We start from the raw sequence: 24,106 nt of genomic DNA on the forward strand, positions 1-24,106 counted from the left end.
ATACGCTCAGCTACTCCATTCTATGCTGGTGTGTAAGGCTCAATAAATTACTCCTTTATCCCCCTACGCTCATAGGACTATTCAAACTCTTTTGAGACGTATTCTCCCCCATTGTCTGTCCACAACCACTTGAGCTTCTTGCCAGATTGATTCTCAACTAGTGTCAAAAAATTTTGGAACACAGAGAGAACTTGATCTTTCTGCTTTAAAGGATATGCCCACACCTTTCTTGTTGAATTGTCTATGAAGGTCACAGAATAGTTAGCCCCCCCTACAGATTTAGTAGGCATAGGACCTTAGACACCACTGTGAACTAAATCTAAAGGTTCTAACCTCTTCTGTCCTGATGGTAAATGCATTGACCTAGTTTGTTTGCCATAAATGCAATGTTCACAAATTGGAAAGTCATCATAAGACAAGACAGGAGTATAGCTAGAATGGTTGGGTACTTTCATTCTTTTTTGACTAATATGACCTAGCTGGCAATGCCACAACTCAGCGAACGGTAGCTTGGCTATAGATATATAATCAACACCAACATCTGACACACGCATGGAATACAAGGTACCATGCTTTTGACCTCTGAGCACTCTCAAATTGCCTTTGTATGCAGTCCAAAAGCCGTTGCCAAATGTGGTGGTGTGAACTAAATCTAAAGGTTCTAACCTCTTCTGTCCTGATGGTAAATGCATTGACCTAGTTTGTTTGCCATAAATGCAATGTTCACAAATTGGAAAGTCATCATAAGACAAGACAGGAGTATAGCTAGAATGATTGAGTACTTTCATTCTTTTTTGACTAATATGACATAGCTGGCAATGCCACAACTCAGTGAACGGTAGCTTGGCTATAGATATATAATCAACACCAACATCTGACACACGCATGGAATACAGGGTACCATGCTTTTGACCTCTGAGCACTCTCAAATTGCCTTTGCGTGCAGTCCAAAAGCCATTGCCAAATGTGGTGGTGTACCCCAAATTATAAAGCTGACCAACAGATATCAAGCTTTTCGTCAATTTGGGTACATGTCTGACATTATGAAGCATAAATTGCGTGCCATCTCCTAGATGCAATTTGATGTCTCCGACACCCTCAATGTCTAACTCATAAGCATCTCCAAGTCTCACCTTGACATTGTTGTGAGAGCAAGTAGAGAACCATTCTCTATGCGGTGTCACATGGAGACTTGCACCAGAATCTATGACCCAATTCTGTGCATACTGCGCATCTACTGTCACAAAAGCTTCCTCAGATAGATTTGTTGAAAAAACAAAAACCAACACATCAGAGGTAAGTGTCTTGTCACCCTCTGAAAAAGCCTCGACTACAGGAGCATTTGGAGACTCAACGACGTTGACCTCTTCTACCTTCCCTTTGCCCTTGTGCGCATTGTCAGACTCTGGTTTTGGAGCCTCACTAGATTGTTCTTTCTTAACACTTTTCTGCCATGCTCTACAATCCTTTTTCACATGTCCCTTTCTATGGCAATGATAGCACTCTACATTCTGCATAGAACTCCGAGACTTACTATGTGAGCCTCCACGTTCTTTGCTCTTGGCACGACCACGAGTGCAACCCCTCTATCTATCACTAGCAACATATGCATCACCATCCTTGTTGCCATTAGCAGATTTCCTTTGCATCTCCTCTGTAAACAGATGTCCAAGAATGTTGTTGTACACTAAACCTATACTTGGTGCTGAGTTGCTAATCGCAGTACAGAACGTATCCCATGACGAGGGTAAACTGCATAGCGGCAGAAAAATACATCAAACTCAAAGACTAAACCCTGCATTATCAACTAAGTTGAACTCATTTATGTGAGTCGAAATAGTGCCCCCTTCTTTCATGCGAAGGTCAAACAGCTTTTTCACGAGGAAAACCTTGTTTGTGGCACTCTTGTTCTCATAGCTAGAACACAGCTTGTCCCACACATCTCTAGCAGTCCTCTCTCACACTATCGTGAAGTACATTGACTCTGCCAAATGCAGATGGATGGTAGACCTTGCTTTTGCATCAAGCTTGTCCCACTCAACATCTGTGTACTCACCCTCTCTCCACTCCATGATCGGATCCAATTGGCCTTTCTGAATTAGGACATCCTGACTTTGCTCTTTCCGTATGGCAAAATTTGTCCCATCAAACTTCCGGATGCTGTACACATCCTTCTCGCCACTGGATGCCATAATTGACCTCTAGAAATTTATGGCGATACGCAGTAACACTTTTGGGAAAATTTCGGCAGAGTTTCCCCAAAAAAATTGATGTAATCTCAAGTAACAGGCGATCACAAGAGACTAATCAGGTAGCAAATGACTCTTGAAAAATTTCTGGAGCCTTTGTTTGAGGAGCGAAAACTCAATGCAAAACAAAGCCAAAACGATGTCAAAACACTGGCATGCTGTCAAAACAGCTCTAGATGCATCACTGCTCTCTGAACTGTGTCAAAAACACTGTCAAAAAAAAGCATCAAGATGTCGACACAGCATAAGCACCTAATACCCCTCTATACATAGCCTATGGCGAGGCTCCGGGGATACTCCAGCCACCTGTATTCATCGGCGGTACCTCATACATCCAAGTGTACCCCAGATACAAAGGGAAACCTCACTCAGGACCCTCAAACAATGGCTCAGGGAAAATCAAGACAATCACCAATTAGCCCAGTCTCAGAAAGGGCCTCCGGTCCGAATCTCAAAGATGGCCATGAACTGCCAACAGCCATAAAATGGCTCCACAAAAAACCATACTAACGGCAATATCCACATAGTGTGTGCATCAGTGACCAATGCTCATGAAGAGCATACCAAAGCATAAAACAACCCGTGCCACAATCGCTTTCACCTGCCAATGTATAAGACACTTTTAGTGTCGGTATGTGAGTGTAGATTTTTGACAAGAGGAACGTGTTTGTGTGTGTCTTATGATGCCAAAAGAACACCTATAATCACACCCTCTTTACTGCCCTGCACCTGTAACCTATACCTATTCAAACCTCCATGCTCTTTACCTGCTCTCCGCTCAACCTGTCACCTGCTCTCTACCTGTAATGCGCTCTACCTGTCCTCTTTTACCTGCTTGCAATTTCACCTGCTCTCTAATGCATACCAAAGAATACTCTCTTCTCTCTTTATAGTCTATGCCATAGAAAAGAGAGCGAGAGAGAGCTATCTTGCTTGTACGCCGGAGAGAGAGAGAGAGAGAGAGAGAGAGAGAGAGAGAGAGAGAGATTGATGCTCTCTTTCTTGCTTGCAAGTGTGTGCCAAACAAGGGGAAGAGAGAGACAATGCTGACGTTCTCTCGCTGCACGCCGGAGGAGAGGGAGAGATTGGATCTATCCTCTTGTGCTACACATTGACCAAGGGAGAGAGAGAGAGAGAGAGAGAGAGAGAGAGAGAGAGCAGAAGCTACTATTTTCATGCTTGATGGAGGAGTGGATATAAGCTGAATTTCCCCTGCTCTAGCGTGCTGCCATATGAGCTGAAGTTTTCCACTCTTCTATCGTGCTCTGATACCAATTGAAGAGGCGTGGTGCAGGAGCATGGAGCTGTGTGGAAAGAGATGGAGCAGGAGAGCCTGTGTGGTGGAGCACTCAATAGAATAATACCTATCTGCCCTTTATTCTATTTTGTATTAAAAATGGATAAGGTTAGTGAAAGTTAGTTAATGGGTTAGTCAAAGGTGCTCGGCCAATTGGCCTACAAACCCCAACAATAGCTCTTAGTATCCATGAAAATCCTCTCTTTCAATGTGAAAGGAATCTGTGATCCGTCTAAAGCCAGGAAGGTTAAAGAATGGCTTAGGAAACACGGACATTTTGATGCAGTAGTGCTAACAGAAGTCAAGTGTGCAGGCGAAGTTCTTATGCAACAACTCTATTCCATTAGCAACCAACTTACATGGATTGTCTCTGATCACCGACAAGGGACAGGGGGAGTTGTATGCGGGCTGAAGAGCAAATGGTACAACCAGATGAGAGCCACTCACATTGACCCTCATAATCAATGGGTAGCAATAGAGCTGGCATCTTTCGTGCTAATTGGGATGTATGCCAATTCTCCCCAAGCCAGTAGGGGCAGAATCTGGGATTCGCTCACCAAAAAGTTCGATGACCCTATATTATTAATAGGAGATCTAAATATGGTGGAAGTCCCTGAAGATAGATATATGAAAAAGGGTCTAACAATCTCAGGCCCAGAAAAGCTTGCTTGGGATGTATGCAAAAGGAATCACCGGACAATTCACCTGGCAAAACTATGGGGTCGGAGAAATGCTAAGAAAAGCCCGAATAGACAAATGTTACATCAGCCAGGAACTAAGAACAAAATTTGTCAATGTGGATTGTCAGACTATGTACGACTCGTGCATCTCAGACCACTATCCTATATGTGCAAATCTTGACTGCGTAGATAGGAAATATGGTAGCAAATGGTTCCACATAGACCCCATTCTTTTCAACCTCCCCCTGGTTAAGGAAGAAGTAGCTAAGATTTGGCACTACTTCTTCAATCTGGGAATCACCCCAGCCAAGGCCTGGTCATTAGCGGTTAAATCTACTCAATCTCTTCTGATTTGCACCAGAATCGGCTTGCAGAAGATTAGAGATCAGAGGAAAAACATTTTTGAATGTGCAAGTTGAAGACTTGGAAAAAAGGTCCAACAATGGAAACATCTATGATCAAATAGCTCTAAGAGAAGCCAGGGCAAGACTGAATCAGATCCTCGATAAAGAGTTGGAAGGAAAAGCACTCTTTTTCAGGGAATGGTGGGCTGGAAAGGTTGATCGCCCTACGCCTGAGATGTTTGAAATGCTAAAAGTCAAACACTCAGCAGATTTCATACCCTTTATGAAGGATGACTTAGGAGGAAGGGCCTCATCAGAGGAAGAAAACATAAGATTCATTGCATCCCATTTCCAAAACTTGTTCAACGACAACAGGCTGGATAAGGAAAAACAGGAAAGGGCGATCAAATTGGTGAAGAAATGGAGAAAGAAAACTGTTTCCCCCCATCAGTCTAAATGGCTAGATCAAGATATTACAGCTGACGAGCTCTCAAAGGCTATCGATCTGCTTAAAAACAGGAAATCTCCTGGCAAAGATGGTCTTCCAGTAGAATTCTTTGTCACATTCAAAGAATACCTCATCAATCTCCTTCTCGAAGTCTGGAAAGAAGCAATCAGATACGAGGCCCTCCCGTTCCCCATCAATGAAGGCATAATAAAGCTCATCCACAAAAAAGCAGAGAAAGATATCATTACAAATTGGAGACCTATAACTCTTCTCAACTGTGCATATAAAATATATGCTAAGGCCCTTGCGCTAAGGATCAGAGACCACATGAATGAATGGGTCAGACAAGAACAAAAGGGTTTCATCAAAGGCAGATTCATCTTGGACAACATTGTTACCTTATGGGAGGCTATGGAGTATGCAGAAGAGTCTGGGCAAGACTACATCTTTCTCAAAATTGATTTCGATAAAGCCTACGACGACAGATTGAATTGGCAATACATTATTGAGTCTCTGCTGCACATGGGATGCGGAGTAAAATTCTGCTCCATGGTCAAAACTCTAATAGGGAATGCATCAGCTAAAGTGAGCGTCAATGGCAGCCTTTCCAACTCCTTCCGACTTTCAAGATCTATTAGGCAGGGCTGTCCACTAGCTCCTCTCTTATATGCAGTTGCTGCTGATGGGCTAAATTGGCTGGTTCAGGATAGAATCCAAGAAGGATATCTGAACGGAATTATGCTGGGCAATGGGAACCAGACCTGCATAGAAATGTTTGCAGATGATACTAATGCTGTTATGGAAAATGATGATAGGAGTATCACCTGCTTCTGGGAATGCCTGCAAATCTATTGTGCTGCTTCTGGATCTGCCATTAACCATACCAAAACTGGTTTTAGGACATGCATCCAAAAGCATCCCAATTGGCTTATAAATGAAGGATGCAAGCCATTCCAAGATGGAGAGATTGTTCGCATCCTCGGCATTCCTATGGGCTTTAAGGTTTCTATCAAAAAGAGATGGCAATGGATCATGAATAAAATAGAAGAGAAGATAAAAAAATGGCAATCCAGATTGCTAAATATGGCAGGAAGGAAGATGGTTATAAATCACTTCATCATTCCCATGGTGATTTACTTCCTCAGTTGCTGGAGGCCCCAAGAAGAAGATTTAAAACACTTCATAGCGTTATGCAAAAACTTCCTATGGGGAGGAGACCCCTGGACTAGGAAGATGGCTAAAGTCAAATGGGAATATTGTTGTGCTTCCAAAGCAGAGGGAGGCTTAGGAATCATTGATATCAGAGAATTGGCAGACAGACTGGCAGCCAAATGGATCCTTCGTGGAACTCTACATCCCAATCTTGGATGGGCTTGGTTGATAAACAGGAAAAACCACCTATTTCATCCCAAAGGTCTCCACAAATGGTCGGCTCTCCCCTTCTCCACCATCTTTGCTAGCAAATTTGAGATTACAGCCAAAGGCTCGGAGCTTACCGTCTCGCTATGGAAGGCATGGTTTAGAATTAAAAAGGGCCTGACACTGTCCCCAAATGCTAACGATTTGGCAGGCTTTCATCGGAACGACTCCATCTGGTGGCCTGCTCTAGAGATACCCAGAGTGGAAGTTCAGGACTTGGAAGAAGCCCTAAAAATGCATAAAATGGGTATCAAGACATGAAAGAATCTATGGGATGATGACTCCAACACCTGGATGTCTAGAGCTAACCTTATTGCCTCATTCAACTTGTCGGACGGACAATTGGATGTCATTGGGAGAAGGCTGATGCAATGGGACCCAGGAGATTGGTGGAACATGAGAATCAAAGACCAGCCTCAGCTTAAAGCTCTACAATGGACTAATCAAAGCAAGATATGGCCTATCCCCCCTCTCCACCGAACCCATACTGGGATAGAAGACAATGGAACTCTCATCTCTCCGCGCTCTGGGGAAAGTATGTGGAACCAAAAAAGGCATGCTTGGCATGGCTGATCATGTACAGAGCAATTTGGACGCAAAAGAAAGCTAAGCAGCTAGGATTTGGAGATGGGAAGTGCGCCAGATGTGGTATGGAGGAAGACGACATTCACATATTTCTCCAGTGTAAGTCTACAGCTCCATGGATCTCTAAAATCAACAGATATATAGCCAGTGGAGGCAAAGGAAGCCTATCTTGGAAACAGCTCTTATTAGGGGAATCAATCGGATGCTCAAGTGAACTTTGGACGATAATAAGAACCGAAATCCTCTGGTTCCTATGGATCCAAAGACTCTCGGCCATCTTTCAAGGGGCCACTAGAAACTCTCTATCATTACAACAATGTCTTGTAAGTGCTGGAGAAAGGTACTACTCCAGGAAGCGCAACTATCTATCAACACGGATCCAAAGCCTACTAAAGAAGAGAAATATGAAGCCTAGGAAACAAAGGCTTAGATATGATCTGGATCAAACCATTGGAAGAATGGTCTCCTTTGTAAATATGGATCTCAGCTTTGTGATGAAACTTCAATACTTGTAACCCGTTTCGTTAATATATAAAAAAAGAGCCTTTTGTTGAAAAAAAAAAAAAAACCCCCAACAATATATCCAAAGCAATTGTCACAATTGTATGGTGAACATATGCACTGCTGTTTTCCCATAGCAATGAGAGGGAAATGCATTCTCTTAATTGCTTCACTCCACATAAAATCATTTTTTTTTCACTTGTCATAAACACCTAAATCAAAACAAGAGATGGAGGAAACTCCCTTTCAAGTTTCACACACATAATTAAAACTTGCATTAATGAAAATGTGTGGAAGATAAGGAACAAGAACTTAGCTCTTATTCACTTCAAGAGTGTTTGGTGCTTGTATGCAAGAAGGGAGAGGAAGAGGACTTTGCCAGCTCTAATACCAATGTTACATTGGCATAACATTGCTATAGGACTCTACCATAGCCATAGGAGGAGGGGGTAGGGAGCTCATGGTCACCACCCAACCATAGAGAGAATGAGGATAACACCTCATTGACAAGCATGCCATGTGCCCTCACCCCTAAACCTAGGATAGACTCACCACTTGAACTCTCACATGCAGTCTCAATATCCGATTGAACTCTACCACCACCATAGGTGGCTCATGTGAGCCATTACAAGCTACCTAACATGAGAGCACTATGATTTCTTGCCCTCTAGGGTAAAGGGGTTGCAAACAAGCACCTATCAACTCAATGGCTCTTGTTCAGGCTCAAAAAAATTGTGATTTTCTAAGAGTCTTGCTTAGATGTTATTCACTAGTTTGCTTGAAGTTTATCAAAAATTATAGCTGGTGATGAGACATGTGACTTACTCTCAACCTCATAACCACCCATGATCTTGTGAGCTCAGGTACCCATTACACCACCAATAGGGGCTAGACTCAATATTTGTGGCTCGTGCCCTTTCTTTATGCTTACTCCCAAGTAGCTCCTTGTTTCTCTAGGCATCATAGACTCTCTTCCAATTCAATGGTCTCTACATTCATAAAGAGTGAGGCTCTAGCCCATATCAATGCTAATAGTTAGTGAGCAAAAACCAGATGTGTGAGCACTAAGCATGCTCATGTAGTGAGGGCTTTGCTTTGCTCCTATAGCCATATTCTTACGTGCATGTCATACCTCTACATGTGCTTGTCACCTTCTCCCCCTTGCTTTTCTTAATTTCCCTTTTATGCAACCAAGTGACTTATTATTTATGTGACCAAGTGAAATTACCCAAATGCATTATATATATAAGATGGCATCATATATTATTTATGTATATAAATTTATATATTCTTTATATATAAAAATTTATAAAATGACATTTTTTACTCTCTATTTGTTCATGTGTTTAAATCTTTCCTATATACACCATCTTTAGGCTTACTATTTTGTAAAAGCCTTGGTTTTAAAAATTAAATCCTAACTTATTATTCATATATACATTTATAAGATGGGATTATAAATATAATTTATATATTCTTTATATATACAAATTTATAAAATGACATTTCTCGCTCTCTATATGTTCATGTGTTTAAATCTTACCTATATACACCATCTTTAGGCATACTATTTTGTAAAATCCTGGGTTTTAAAAAATTAAAGCCCTCCTATCCTAAGGGCTTCTCCCCTCCTAGAGAGAGATTTGAGAGCATGATAGAGAGAGAAAGCTGAGAATCTACCCCCTCTTAAAGAGAGAACACTAGAGAGATATTTGAGATAGAATCATTACCTTCACGTCTCTCATCAAAATGTACCCTAATAGTCCTTGTGATCTCTCTCTCTAGGGAGAGCTAAGAGAGAATCATGGCCTTTACCTCTCTCATCTATCTCCAAATCCCCTCTTGTGTCCCTCACAAAGAGTGTAACCTAGCCCTAACACTCTATCTAATTTTTCTCTCTACTCTTAACTTTGAAACTCAAGATGGGCAGCAGTGATTAGCAAGCATCTCTCACTACACACACACACACACACACATGATTGCTCTTAAGATCCCTTTTTGCTATCTCTATGATAAATAACCACACATTACAACATGTCAAGGTCATAGGGATGCCCACACGCACAAATTTGCATTGGGTTAAAAAATCGCATCTGTTGATGTGCACATTGATATAGGCATCAATCTCATATAGTTGGTATATGCATCGATATGAATTGATGCCAGTATCAATGCCAATATCAACACACATACCAATGTACATATCAACACTCATATCAATCCTTATTCTAATGCAAATAATGATAATAAATTCTCTGTACCAATGTATATATTGAAAGTGTGTTCATATACCAATGTGTATATCAATGACTATAACAACAAATGTTTTTAGGAAAAATGTTCGTGCATGCTATATTTGGAGCATATTTTTTAACACTAGGATACATCATATAGCAAGGAACACCATTCTACCATTGATTACCATATGTAATTGTACTGCACAAACATATAAGAGCAACATATACAAAATAAATACAAAACAAAATGAGCGACAAAAACATTGTATTAATTAACATGTATACATGCACATTTGACATATGTCACAAGAATTAAAATTGTCATTTGATATTGTCAAAAGATATATAGCATAGAAAATGAGTGTACAAGTTGCTATTTAGACATGAAAACCCAAACTAGCAATAAATTGCCATCCATCCACCAGAATACATGGTATATGATGAAGGACCTACATCAAGTCAAAGCATCCCAATTCACCACATGTCCCTCATTCTCAAGTTTCTTGAATAGAGCTTGAGTGTTGTACTTGACACCATATTAACCTTGATTATTGCTCTATGCCCAAAAAACAATTGCTTAAAGGAGAGGAGTGTCACTTAGCACACTCTCATTGGTCACCCAAAAAACCAAAGAAAAAAACCAAAAAACGAAGGCTCTCCCTCAAGCTAAGTAAAGAGAAAATGGAGAAACAAGAATTTTTTGAAAAGAAATATGGCCCCACCCTGGTGTTGAGGTCTTAAGATCCAACTTGGCCTAGAAACTATGAAGAAGCTAGGCAAAGGAATCAGTAGCCGATGATTGAAGTTCTGAGTCTCTATTCACCTGCAAGGTCATCTTTGGGCATGCACTAGGCAACCTTGTCTAGCACAAGCTAGAAATAGTAGCTGGTGATTCAATCAAGAAGAAAAAGCAATGTTTGTTTGATCATGGCCATAAGAAGAAGTTCTTGCATCAAGAAGATAATAAGACGACAACACGGATGCCTGGCTTTAGAGGGAGGAAGAAGGAAGTCCTGATAGAGCTCAGTGACTTAATGGGCATCCTTTCTCTAATAGCCACAATCTATTCCGTGGTGGATGGGTGCATCCACCTGCTCAGACACTTCTACAACGAGGGGATCTTCTCAACATGATGGACTTGTATATGCCATCTGTGACCTCGAATTCAAAAGGCACAACTGCTTCCAAACCAAAGGCAAGTTGAAACAGGGACTACTAAGTGGTAGCCTTGAAAGTTGTCCTGTAGGCCCAAGTGGCATCCAAAATAGCTATTGGCCAAGTGGTGGGATGAAGGAAGCAAGTCTTCTAAAGCATTGCAATGAGCACCTTGTTGGTACTTCGGGCTTGTCCGTTAGCCATTGGGTAATAAGAGAAAGACTTGTGGTGGAAGATTTTGTTAAGAGCCTTGAAATACACACAAACTTGGATTTTATTAGAATGTTTATTGGGAGTAATCACCATTGGGGATAGCCAATCTGAATGCTCAATGGGTGCAATAATCCCTATGTCTAACATTTTGCCTAGCTCCTTCTTGATAGCCACTACATACTTGGGGTTGAGCTTAAATGCCCGGCCTCTGATAGGCTTGTTATTCTCCACTAAGGAAATGGTATGTACACCCAAGGCTAGATTGATACCAGGAATGCCTTTGTAAGACCAAGCAAAGACATCTATCCAGCTGAAAATAAAAGTGATCAGCTGATCCAATAATATGGGGTGGTCCGAGTATCGGATTAGGCTCTGCCTCTATACCAATGTTCACCTCTTTGACCTACTAATTTGATGGATTCCATTCTATTATGGCATCTTGGCTAGCTATAGTAAGAGTATCCCTATCACTGCCTCTATACCAATGTTCACCTCTTTGACCTACTAATTTGATGGATTCCATTCTATTATGGCATCTTGGCTAGCTATAGTAAGAGTATCCCTATCATGGGTAGGGGTTTGGTCAATAGGAAGTTCTTGAATCTTCTCTTGCAACTAGGCTGGAGGAAGTTCCTCAATTGATAAGTCATTCTGGATGTCTTTGGAGTAGACCTAGTCCTACCCTAGCCTCATGGACGTTGCGGTGATTTCCTTCTTGGTTTGTTTAGGCTGTACATTCACATCCAATGGCATGTTCTCTAATTACACATACAAAGGTGATTTCTTACCTCAGTAGTGATTTGTAATAGGTCCACCGAGACCCATAGAGCTTACATCTTCCTATGATGATTCTTTTACATTCTGAAAGTCAAGTCCTTCTTCGACTATCTCCATCTCGAGAATTAAACATGTAGGATCTAGAGAGGCTTCTAACCACTAAATAAGCTTTGGCTCCTCTTTTGAAACGTCTTTCGTTGCTGCTCCAACTTTGATCTTACTGGCTTCCTACTGTCCAATAGTGAAAGTGGTGCCCTTGTTGGACTAATCAGTCCCAGTTTCTAAGAGGAATTGATGGTGATCGGTATCAGGGGTTGTGATCCACATTTTATCATTGCCCCAATCATGTAAGGTCTTGTTATGCCTCAACCAAGGCCTTCCAATGAGTAAGGGGAAGCCACCATCCATATGTGGTAACTTGAAAACCACAAAATCCATAAGAAAAGTGAAATCCCCAACCACCATGGGCACTTGCTCCACCACGCCCATAGGCTGGACCTTATGTTGGTCAACAAGGGTTATGGTGAAGGTGGTGGCTCTTGTGAGTTGCAAGCCTAGCTTGATCAGAGTGAATTCTGGCATGAGGTTTATGCCTAATCCACCATCTACAATTACTTTGAAGAATTGCTACCTATAAATAGAGACTGCCAACCATGGACTTTTGCAATCAGTAATAGGGGTTGGTGGGTAGCTGATTGTATATGACTCTTCTAATGGGATTACCGCACCATGAGTCAGGTAGAGATCTTGTATGGCTTTCACCCCAAGATGCAGTATCCATTTGAAGTAGTTCGTACAGAGAGATACTTTTATAAGAGGTCTTCAAGATGTCCTTGGTTGACAGATGAGAAGCTTCCTTGGGTGCAAGCAGAATTGAAAGGTCATGTAGGGTCTCTGCATATTCTTTCTCTAGAGCTGAGCTCACCTCGGATTTGGCGATAGGCTCTTGATTGCCAAGCATGTTATCCACAGATCCCCTAGGTGGGTGAGTATGATGAGTGGCTGTTGGAAGCTGTTGAGTTGGCGCCCCTTGAGCCGCTCTTTGGGCTCTTGTAAGTATTTTTGAGGCTTCTTGCATCCCCATAGCTTGCAGGGAAGGTGATGGGTTAGTAAACACTAAAGGCTTGGGCATGGCAAGTAAGGTAGCAATGAAAATCATGTTGAGAGAGGAGGACAGTCGTTGCTTGGTCAATCCCTAATATAATGATCTTTGGCTTCTGGGAAATGCCTACAAGGAGAGGGGCCTTTAGGGAGCGAACAACGAGTCTAAAAGTGGCCATACTCCCCACGCCTATGGCACATTACTAGGCGGTTGGTTACTCTAGGGTTATTGAAGCGTGGAGGGTGAGGTGCTTGTGGAATAATAGGATTTGGTCCCTGGGCTGTCGGCGTTAATGAAGGTGTAGGTGTGGTATAGAAGCTCTGGGCCAAGGGAGGGGTAGGTAACAAAGAAGGTGACATACCTTGGGCTGATAGAGATAGCCATGAAGGATTGGTTGTGGCCCCTATTTGCATAGTCGAGGCAAAGGTTGGGTGTAGATGGTGAACACCCTTGATATGATAGCAATTCTTGGCCTTGTGACCCCCTTTGCCACAGAACTGACAATGAATCCTCTGGGGGCATTCTTGAGATGAATGGCCCATTTTATGACAAATAGTCCACCATACCTATACCTTGGCTTCTTGTTAAGCTTTTAACTCTTCTAATCCCTTCTTGAGTTGGACCACCATGTCGATTGGTTGAGATTTCATTACCAATGATGTCTTCTCTTCTTGAAGCGCCTGTTGTCGCCTTAAGTTTTCTAACTCCTTCTTAAGAGACAATAGAGATTCATTATTCAAGTCATTCACATAGGCATTTAAAGAGTTACCTTGGGATCCGAATAGATGCAGGGAAAGGCAGCTATATCTGCTGCACTTGATGTCAAGAGAGTGGAGGTAGGAAGTTTGCAAGGATTAGATAGGTTCCGGTGAGTTCTCTTAGGACTCCTCAGCCATACTCTTCTTGCCCAAGAGCGGGTTTGAGGCATGCACTACACACATCACCTAGCTAGCACTATCCAATAGAGTGGTCCCACTGGGTGTGCTAAATTTTTGAGAGCAACTATAGATAGAAATGTTGTACTATGCTCTCTGATAAGGGGCTACTCTATATGTGCAATATGCACCCAATCAAGCTAGCTCTAATGCATGCACACCTCAATGACTAGCAAATAAAACCACATAGAATTGAAAGCAACAAGCCTAACTCACAACACAGAACATAAATAAGAAATAGAATGCTAGTACACAACAAGACTCTGTCAAACCAACGTACCATACAAGCTAATCACGGCCAACACTGTCAGGTCCACGACTACCAACTGTACAAAAGGGGTGAAGAGGCTACTATGTGCAGTGGAGACTCAAGAGTGAACAACTAAGGCACAACTCTAACAGACTAAAATGACAATAACAACTAGTACATACAAGATGAGAGATTGATGTGACTACACAATAACATCATAATAATCCACTTCTCTGATCTAGCTCTCTCAACCCAAGGGTCGAGCTACTATATATACAGCTAGAGACTATAAGAATATCTAAGGAAGAGTAGGTGGACAATTGGGAGAATTAAGTAGGCAAGCCACTGCATTGGTGCGTAATAGTAAAGACCGCCACCCATTGGGTGACCACAAGCCGAGGACAAACTAGTCAAGCCTAGTCAAAGCCCTAGTATGAAGCCAACAGGCTCTAGGCTAGCTACACATAACTAGACTATCCCAGCTGTCTGAAAGGGAAGACAACATGATGAGAGTCCAAATCTCATAATCAAATGTAACTCCCACTCATTGTAAGCTAGCTATAGAGCATATCAAACCCATCTATGTACTCTATCATTGAGTCACCATCTGCCATCTTCAAGTTAAACCACCTTTTCATCAACAAGACTTTGTTGGATGTAGATGGCTTCTCATAGAGTGTATCCAAGGACTTCATCAAATCCTTGATTGTCTTTTGCTCTAAGATATTGAAGATGGTCAAAGAGGCCAAGATCAATCCAATAGTCCCCAATGCCTTTCTATGTCAAGGACTTTCCACTCATCTTGAGTCATGGTGGTTGGCTTCTTATCCTCACCTTCCAATGGTAAGTAGAGGTCCTTTTAGTAGTGATAGTCCTCCATCTGTATCTTCCAATGTTGCTAATTCTTGCATCAAACTTCTCAATCTTCAACTTGATTTCTTTTGCCATAACTCCCACTTGACCAAGGAACTTCTCCTTCACGAGTTTAGCAGGTAACCTTGCTCTCATACTAGTTACTAGGGACAAACCTAATGTTGCCCTAGTCCAAGATACTTGTCCAATAGTTAGCTTAAGGAGATTTACTAGTCAAAATCAAAAATAGATACTTAAGAGATATACAATCAGAGATAGAGACAATACACAGGATATATGTGGTTCACTAGAGCTTCTGGCTACATCCATGGGAAAGCAATCACAATCAGACTCAAGTACAAAGAATTGTAGAAGGAGAGCTTCTCCTACACACCACCAGGCTTCTCACATACACTCTCTCACACACACAGCAATCCAATTTCTTGTATACACTGTAATCTCCCACAAGAAAACCTTTCCTAGATATATCTTTTTTGTGCACGTTAATTTTAAAGGTCGGCATGTAATAGATTCCATATGGAATTTGTGACTTTTGGATCCTTTACTTCCAAATTTGACTTCTGAATACAACTTTCGAATTTGACTTCCAAATCCAACTTCTAGATCTCTTGACTTATGGATCCCTGACTTCCAGATCCGACTATCACCAAAGAATTCTAGAGAACCATAAATCAGACTCCATCCTCAATAGATGGGAGGTTCGATAGTCATTTTGAAGGAAAATCTTCAAACTTAATCATCTCTTTGAGAATGAGTGGTCAACTATCTATAACTAATGGCCACTTGTGAATTCTTCTTTTACTATGGGATTCACAGACTAGATTATGAGTAATTCTAGTCTATATCTCCTATGGCCATGGAGCTATGTATGGAGATATCTTCTTGTTTTGGTAGTGTAGCAAAGAAGCATAGTCTACTGATTAGCATGATGGAGAGCTCTTAGATACATCAAGTTTGTTTACTTGTGGTTTGCCAAAAACAATGTATTTCCATGACGACATAGCGTGTCTTGAGATTCTATTGTGTCCTTATATTTTCATGACTTCCACACAAACCGAGGATTTTTTTGTTCGAAAATGGAAACACATGGTAGATTGTGTATAGATAGTTATCAGCTTAGTGGAAGGATATGAAAGAGGAGACCTCTAAATGTGAATATTCAAATATGTTTACCAATACCATCCCCATTGTGTTTTCACATTAAAAAATGCTTTAAAAGGGGGGGGATAATGTCACATAGCCTCTAATGGCCCATTTGAGCTACTTGTAGTGGGGGCAGATCTCGATCAGATATCAAGACCACATGCCAAAGCACGAGCAGTGAGTGTATCCAAGGTTTAGGGTGAGGGTACCTAGGTTGGAGTACCTTGGCGGGTGACTACACATATGTGGATAGGTAGGCCACTTACTTTATATGTTTGGCAATTATGTGTTATCCTCATTCTCTCTATGGTTGGGCGGTGACTACAAGCTCCCTACCTCCTCCTCCTCCTATGGCTATGATGGAGTCCCATAGTGATGTTACGATGACATAGCATCTTGTATTGGTCAAGTACATCCACAATTAGGGTCCTAATTTGATGATTCTCATGTTGAATTCCAACACCCAACTACACCATTTATGTGGTCACCCACTGAAGTTCTTATAGTGCGAAAGTGCCATATCAAGATGGAATTGAGTTAACCTATATTAATTTTAGATTATCTCCCATCTTGCATTCAAATCCTCCCCATGTTGGAAAGGTGATGACAATGCCATATTAAAAACTTGGGTTAAAGAGATGTGCACACATTTTTTACTTGGCTACATTACGAGGATTTTGGCCCCAACTTGTATAGCAAGCTAGTCTGCACTAGTAAATCATGTATTTCTTTTAGCTTTTTTTTTGTGTGCTTTTCAAATCTTTATGATTATGTAGCCAATATTCCAATTTTTACTTTCTTTTTTCTTCCTTCATTATGAATTTTCTTTTGTGTAAATTTAGATTGTTATGGCTTTAGAATGGTACAAGTGATATACCAATAAGACAAGCACATTCACAATCTCTCATAGGAAATGGCTTTGGAAATGTGCTAAAACAATGTGTTTTCCCTTTGCATATCCATTTCCATCATGCTACCCCCTAATGCCTCACAAACTAGCTCGCAAATTAATGAAGATTCTAAATGTTTTGGAGGAAAAAGAAGAGTAAAATAAAATATTAATGTGTCTATTACTATACATGGTAGAAACATATGTTAGAAGCAACTAACACAAGCATATGTGCACTCATGTGCACCATAACATGCACATTCTCTTAGTTCACCATGTCTTGGCACCCAATGTTGATAAGGATGCACCAAATGCAACTAGGTTGGACAAGCCCAACTCACCCACCATGTCAAATGCTTCTTATTACAACTAGTACCAATAGGGAGATCCAAACTTCTTTCCACCTCATCCTACTTGGTGAATTGTGAATCCAATGGCCTGTTTGAATCTCTCTCTCTCTCTCTCTCTCTCTCTCTCTCTCTCACCAAAATATAGAGTTCTTGACTAAGGGATGGGTCATGGAAGGTTTGAAACTAGTGAGGTTGGAACACATGGAGAATATAAAATTGACCCTTCAACCATAAGAGCACTTAAAATGACCACTCCTCAATGTTCTTCCTATAAAGCAAGACCAGAAAATGAAATAAACATGACATGTATAGTACTTCACATGCATACATGCTATGAAAGATCATACATGCCATGGAGCTAAGCAAAGTGGAGAATCAATGATGAGAATATATAATTGACCCTTCAATCATAAGAGCACTGAAAATGACCACTCCTCAACGTTCTTCCTATAAAGTAGGACCAGAAAATGAAATAAACATGACATGTATAGTACTTCACATGCATACATGCTATGAAAGATCATACATGCCATGGAGCTAAGCAACGTGGAGAATCAATGCTAGCTCCTACCTAGGGTAGACAAAAAAGGAGCATGGCCCTTGTTTTGTTGCTTTAAAAAGCTTGAGCTTTCATATCTTGATGTTAATAGGAAATATCCAACAAGCAAATCTACATAAAAATAATAAGGCCATGGTTAGCCAAAAGCTTGTGCATAATCCATGCCAAATCCCTTCCCAATGTAGTGATGCCTTCATCAAGTTCTTGCAAATGGTCATCCAAGATGTCCATGGATTATACCATCTTCATCCACATAGAGAGAAGTTCTTGGGTCACTGCTACAAAACATAAAAAATATTCCTTGTGTGAATTTTTGCATGCACAACCACCCATTAGTCCATAAGACTAATTGAGCCTTATTTTTTATGACTTTTTGTGATGGATTCATTGACTTATATCATGCAAACAATAATTGCTATTGCTTTCAATTGGAGTCAAGAAATAGATTTTGCAATTACATTTTTAATTTTAAACATGCTTTGACAATTTTCAAAGATCCTCTCATTTTGAAAGTCTAGATTGGATTACTAAGGTTGTATCTTTATGAGGACAAGTTAAGTGCAGAGGCTCCATTTTTTTTAACTCCCTAGAATGAGATTTCTTTTGCATATTTTAACTTGTATATAGTCATATACAACTTGCAAACTACCTTGATACATTGGATAGTGGCTAGAACATTACCATAACGATAAAAAAGAGTTTCTTCACTTACCCTACACACTGAAGAAACACATCTAGTTATTTTTTTCATCCAAATTTTATTGATTATAGATAAGCTCCACATAGTACTTCCCAATAGAAGTGTTTAATGAAATTGGACTAATGCATACACACCCTCAAGTGAGATGTGTGCCCTAAGGCCATTCCTTTTCCATCGAGTATTAAAATCTAGAAAAACTTCTTTATAGTTACCTAAAGCATTTCCCCTTAATACCCTCTTTTGTATTTTTAATTTCAGCATCGTTAACACTAGGTTTGTGTGAACATGAGTCACTTTTGTAGGTATAAGCAATCTCTATGTAAATTCATTTTCTCTTTAACCATGTAGAACGTCAAGAGACCCTTTTAGGGATTTGTTCCCAATACATATAGAGAGTTAATAAAAAAAAGAAATAGAATATTTTGAATGCTTATGCTACTTTTCAAGGGTCGCCATTTGTACACAATTAACCAAAAAGTGCTTATTACTCATGATATTGCATATAATACCCTTAAAATTCGTTAGAGCATCCTGAAACTTTTTTGAAAAATATTTGGATATGTATATAACATGATTTTATGCATGTGCTACTTTTAGGAAAAAATCTATCAACTCATTTTGGGCCTCAAATATGTTTATACTTTCAAATTTGAAAACCTTTTTTGTGACTGTTTATTATTTTTAGGAAAAAATCTGTTAACTCATTTTGGGCCTCAAATATGTTTATACTTCCAAATTTAAAAGCCTTTTTTGTGACTGTTTACTATTTTTAGCAAAGCATATTTTTTATTTTGCATTTTCTAAGGGCAAGTGGTATATCCAAATTTTCTTCTATATCAGAAGGTCTCCATGATATATTATTTTGTGGGTTTGTCAAAAAGTAATGTGTTGTAAAACTAATAATATAGAATGAGGTAGTAAGCCACTATTGTGGCTCAAGCCACTTAAGTGGCTCAAATACAAACCTAGTATTAAGCGATGAAAAACCCACTCCGAGCGCCTACCCGTAACTTAGGAAATATAACCCAGATACTCCATTGCATGCTCACAATAAATTTTTCATTGCGCATGCTTGTCCCATGCTCTCTTCTCATACCATGCACACATGAAGAGTGTAGTAGTTATCATGGTACCTCATTTTGCACTTTTTGCTAATGTGACAGCTACCATGCAATTAGCCTGGTTACACTCCATGACCATTAGAAAAAATGCATGTTCATGGTAGCTTGCCTTGGTTCACCAAGCTCACTTTCCATGTGGCACACCATCCACCAATGAATACCTTCCACATGTGCGCCTTTCTTGCTGCCGTGCTTGCACCTCTTCCCTCATGTGTGCCAACATGCCCAATAGTGCACCATTCCTATATATTTAAGGGCTCACCATGGTCACTCCAAAGAGTCACCATGTGTGCCTTGTACCACACAAGAATGTACATTTACCCTCTTCCATACATTTCCTCTCTTATTTTTATTTTTTATTATTTTTTAAATCTTTTTTAATGATTATTTTTATTCATTATTTAATTTTACTTCCGCAGTGGCCCTGCTGGGAGTGGGAGTCAAGCCTAGACCTCTAATTATGATGGCATGTGCTACACACCCAGGGCCTTATTTCCTATACCTAATCTTATTTATTTATTAATTTTATTATTTTATCTTTATTTTTTTCTACTCTCTCTTCCACTTTCATGCACCCACACATATATGCTAACTTTGCACATATGTTCTCTCTTTCTGTCCCTAGATGTGTTGGATATATGAAGCTTTATCCACAGTAAAGATAAAGCAAACAAGTGTAAAATAGTGGAAGCTTTCCACGATGGCCTGCCTAGAGAAAGAAAGAGTAAAAAATGAAAAAACCAAACTTAATTAATTAGAAACTAAGGTTAGAGAAAGAATAAAGGCAAAGATAAGGTAAGAGAAAATATAAAGGTAAGTAAGAAAAAATATAAAGGCAAAAGGTAACTGTGACCTTCAAATTTAATTAGAACCTAAGGTTAGGCTGTCCCACTAATAAACAAAAAATCTAAACATTTAATATATTTCACTTTTGTATAAGTCATCTCACACAATCTTTGTAATCTTATCCATCATTTTTTTTTTTTGCCAAAAACATGTTACCCAATGCTAAGGCCTACTATGGCAGGCCAAAAAGTTACATAGTAAAAATAGAGAAAGTGTTCTATATGAAAGCCTATTTAAGAAAGAAGGCTAATCTAATTCAAGTGGGTGCTTTCTCCTATATCCTGTGTGATCTCTTCACGCTCTCCTCTCTCTCTCTCTTCTCAGACTGTGTGCCACGTGCATGTCTCGCACCAACTCAACATTAGTATTAGAGCTTGGTCCTTTTTCATCCAACGAAGAAGAGGTCATTGTGCTACAATAGTTTATTAAGCTAGAATGCCGCATCTGTCCAAAGCATGAGTCCCTTGCTGAAACCCTGTAGCAAAAGATCATTGGACTCCTATATGCCCTTGCTCCGAATTATCACCACCAAGGAGGAGGAGGAGAAGCAGAAGTCTACATGGCAAGAGCAAGGTTGCCCACGAGGAGGCTGCTCTGCAAACAAAGCTTGTGCAAAAGTTTACATCTAGAGATTGGGAGTTCCTCCAACCAAACATAGATGCTAGGTTGTGCCAAACCAACAAGATCTACTATAGCAATTTTGCAATTGCTGAAAAAGATAGTACACATGCTGCTAGTGCTATGCATCGAGCAAAAGGCCACTTCAATGAAACATTTAGGCTGGCGCAAGCACTGGTGGCAATTGCGAAGGGTGTCTTAGCCACGATCGTATACTCAGCACACTTCTACATGCCAGCCATCAAGCATCAGTGCAGGTTTTGCACCACCATCAAAGGGTGCTGCTGTTATCAAGCACACAGCTTAATTGGCAGTATTGAGGAACATAACACAAGAACCTATTGTGCTGCTTGGCTAGCCTACCTTGCTTAAGTTGTTTATAGACTTGCATACCTGAGTTCAAATCTTGTTCCTTGGAGAAAGAATATTTTGAAACTTATGATAAGGGATACTCGTTGTTTCTATAGCATATATTTGCAAATCTAAGACAACATCAAGCCTTTGGTTGTGTGGCTAACATAATCCTTTCAAGATGTCATCCATGAAGTCTTGAGTTTAAATCAACAAAGTTTAGAAGATAAGTTTCTTTTTACCTTACGTCTTCCACTCTTGCTTGAAGACTCTATTCATAGACTTCATCACATCTGATAAGTTAGTCCTTCTACATAATATTCATGGATTTGATTCTATTTGACAATTTCTATGGGAACCATATTACATAGAAGGGACCCCGAAAGTGCGAATACTTGCCGAAGTCTAGACCCTGAAAGTTACTTAGAAGAGTGGATAACACTTGATAGGGACAATTGTTGGATACATCAAGCTTTATCCACACTAAAGGTAAAGTAAAAAAGTTACATGGTAAAAATAGAGAAAGTGTTGTATATGAAAACCTATATAAGAAAGGAGAATAATATAATTAAAGTGGGCACTTTCTCCCGTCTCCTGTGCGATCTCTTCACGCTCTCCCCTCTCTCTTCTCGGAGTGTGTGCCATGCCCATGTCTCATACCAACTCAACAAGATGCCGATACGCACACCCTCGTTTTTATTATATCTTTTTTAACTAAATAATTTATTTTTTATCTTTCTTTAATTTCTTTATTTTATTTTTTACTCTTCTTTTCCTTCTCTCTCTCTCCCCTTCCTTTATTCCTTCTTATTCTCTCATGTATGTATGCATGCATGCATGCATGCATGTATGTATGTATGTATGTATGTATAACCACACACACTTCCCTTGCACCCCCCTACGCCATACACCCCTCCTCGCACTCCTCACACCTCCCTCCTCCTCACATCCCCCCTGCTCTCATCTCCACCTTGCACCCCCCAGCCTCCTTGCACACCCCTTCCCCGCGCACCCTCACACCTTCCCTCCATATATATATATATATATATATATATATATATAACCACACACACTTCCCTTGCACCCCCCTACGCCATACACCCCTCCTCGCACTCCTCACACCTCCCTCCTCCTCACATCCCCCTTGCTCTCATCTCCACCTTGCACCCCCCCAACCTCCTTGCACACCCCTCACACCTTCCCTCCCATGCTCTCTCCCCCTTCACACCCTACCCACTCTCACCCTCGTAGTAGTGGGCTGTGTGCTTGGCTTATAAGTCATCCCGCATCACCCACTGCACCGCGTTGTTTGCCTTATACTCCTCTCGCACCACATTACTATGTGTGCATGTGTGTACACACACACACACACACTCTCTCTCTCTCTCTCTCTCTCTCTCTCTCTCTCTCTCTCTCGTGTCTCTCGCACACCACACACACACTCTCTCCTTGGTGCACCCTCATGTGTACACACACACCCCACCCCCCAACATACACACACTCTCTCTCTCACACACACCACACAGACACACTCACTCTCTCCTTGGTGCACACACACAACCCCAACACACGCTCACACACACACACACCCTCTCTCTCTCGTCTTTCTCACACACCACACACTCTCTCTCTCCTTGGTGCACACTCATGTGCGCACACACAATCCCAACACACGCTTACACACACTCTCTCACACACACACATTGACACACTCTACACACATGCATTTGTTTTTTGTTTTTTGTTTTTTAATTTTAATTTTTATTTTGTTATTATTATTATTATTTGATCTTCTTTCTTTTAAAAAAATACCTTTTTATCTTTTGTTTATAAATAAATAAATAAAATTATATATATATGTGTGTGTGTGTGTGAGAGAGAGAGATTTTAGCACCCGCATAGAAAATGAAGTTTTCAGCATCGTGTCAAGGTGACCTCATGTAGAATCAGCTCTGTGCAATTTCATGTTGCCTGACCCAAGCATCACATAGCTACTAAAGACTGCTCACTTGCTTGAAACTCGGCTACTCCCAATGAAGAAGGTTGAGCAACCTCGCTCTGATACCACTGTTGCACGGCGCGAGAGAGAGAGAGGAGGACGTGAGCGATAAGAATGCAACTCTTACTTCCCTTTTAGGGATAGCCTTTAAATAGGCTATTTACAATTAAAGAGCTCTCTAATTTAAGTTCATGCCTTTTGGAAGGCCTTAGCGTTGCTCTAGCTTTTGTGAATAAGGAAAAACAATGAGTGCTTTGGCTCAGGCCATTAACTTGTTATATATATTACACTATATACTATTCTGCGCCGCCTTTACAATATTCTCTCTCTATATATATATACACACACACACACGCGATCACCGAATTGAACCTCCGCTGGCTCTGCCATTCCCAAATATTTACACGCTCACACACACGCGATCACCAAATTGAACCTCTGCAGGCTCTGCCATTCCCAAATATT

At 40.6% G+C, this 24,106-nt stretch overlaps 2 pseudogenes across 1 annotated transcript in view; both read right to left on the reverse strand.

Moving 5' to 3' along the window:
- LOC148039216 (uncharacterized) overlaps positions 1-24,106 on the reverse strand; it is a 35,269-nt pseudogene that overhangs the window by 6,421 nt on the left and 4,742 nt on the right. The window lies entirely within an intron of this gene.
- LOC148039217 (uncharacterized) lies at positions 12,170-13,037 on the reverse strand (annotated as a pseudogene).

This window comes from Lygodium microphyllum, chromosome 3, assembly GCF_053477565.2.
Source record: "Lygodium microphyllum isolate KBCC chromosome 3, Lygodium_microphyllum_v1.1.10, whole genome shotgun sequence".
NCBI classification, from domain to species: domain Eukaryota; kingdom Viridiplantae; phylum Streptophyta; class Polypodiopsida; order Schizaeales; family Lygodiaceae; genus Lygodium; species Lygodium microphyllum.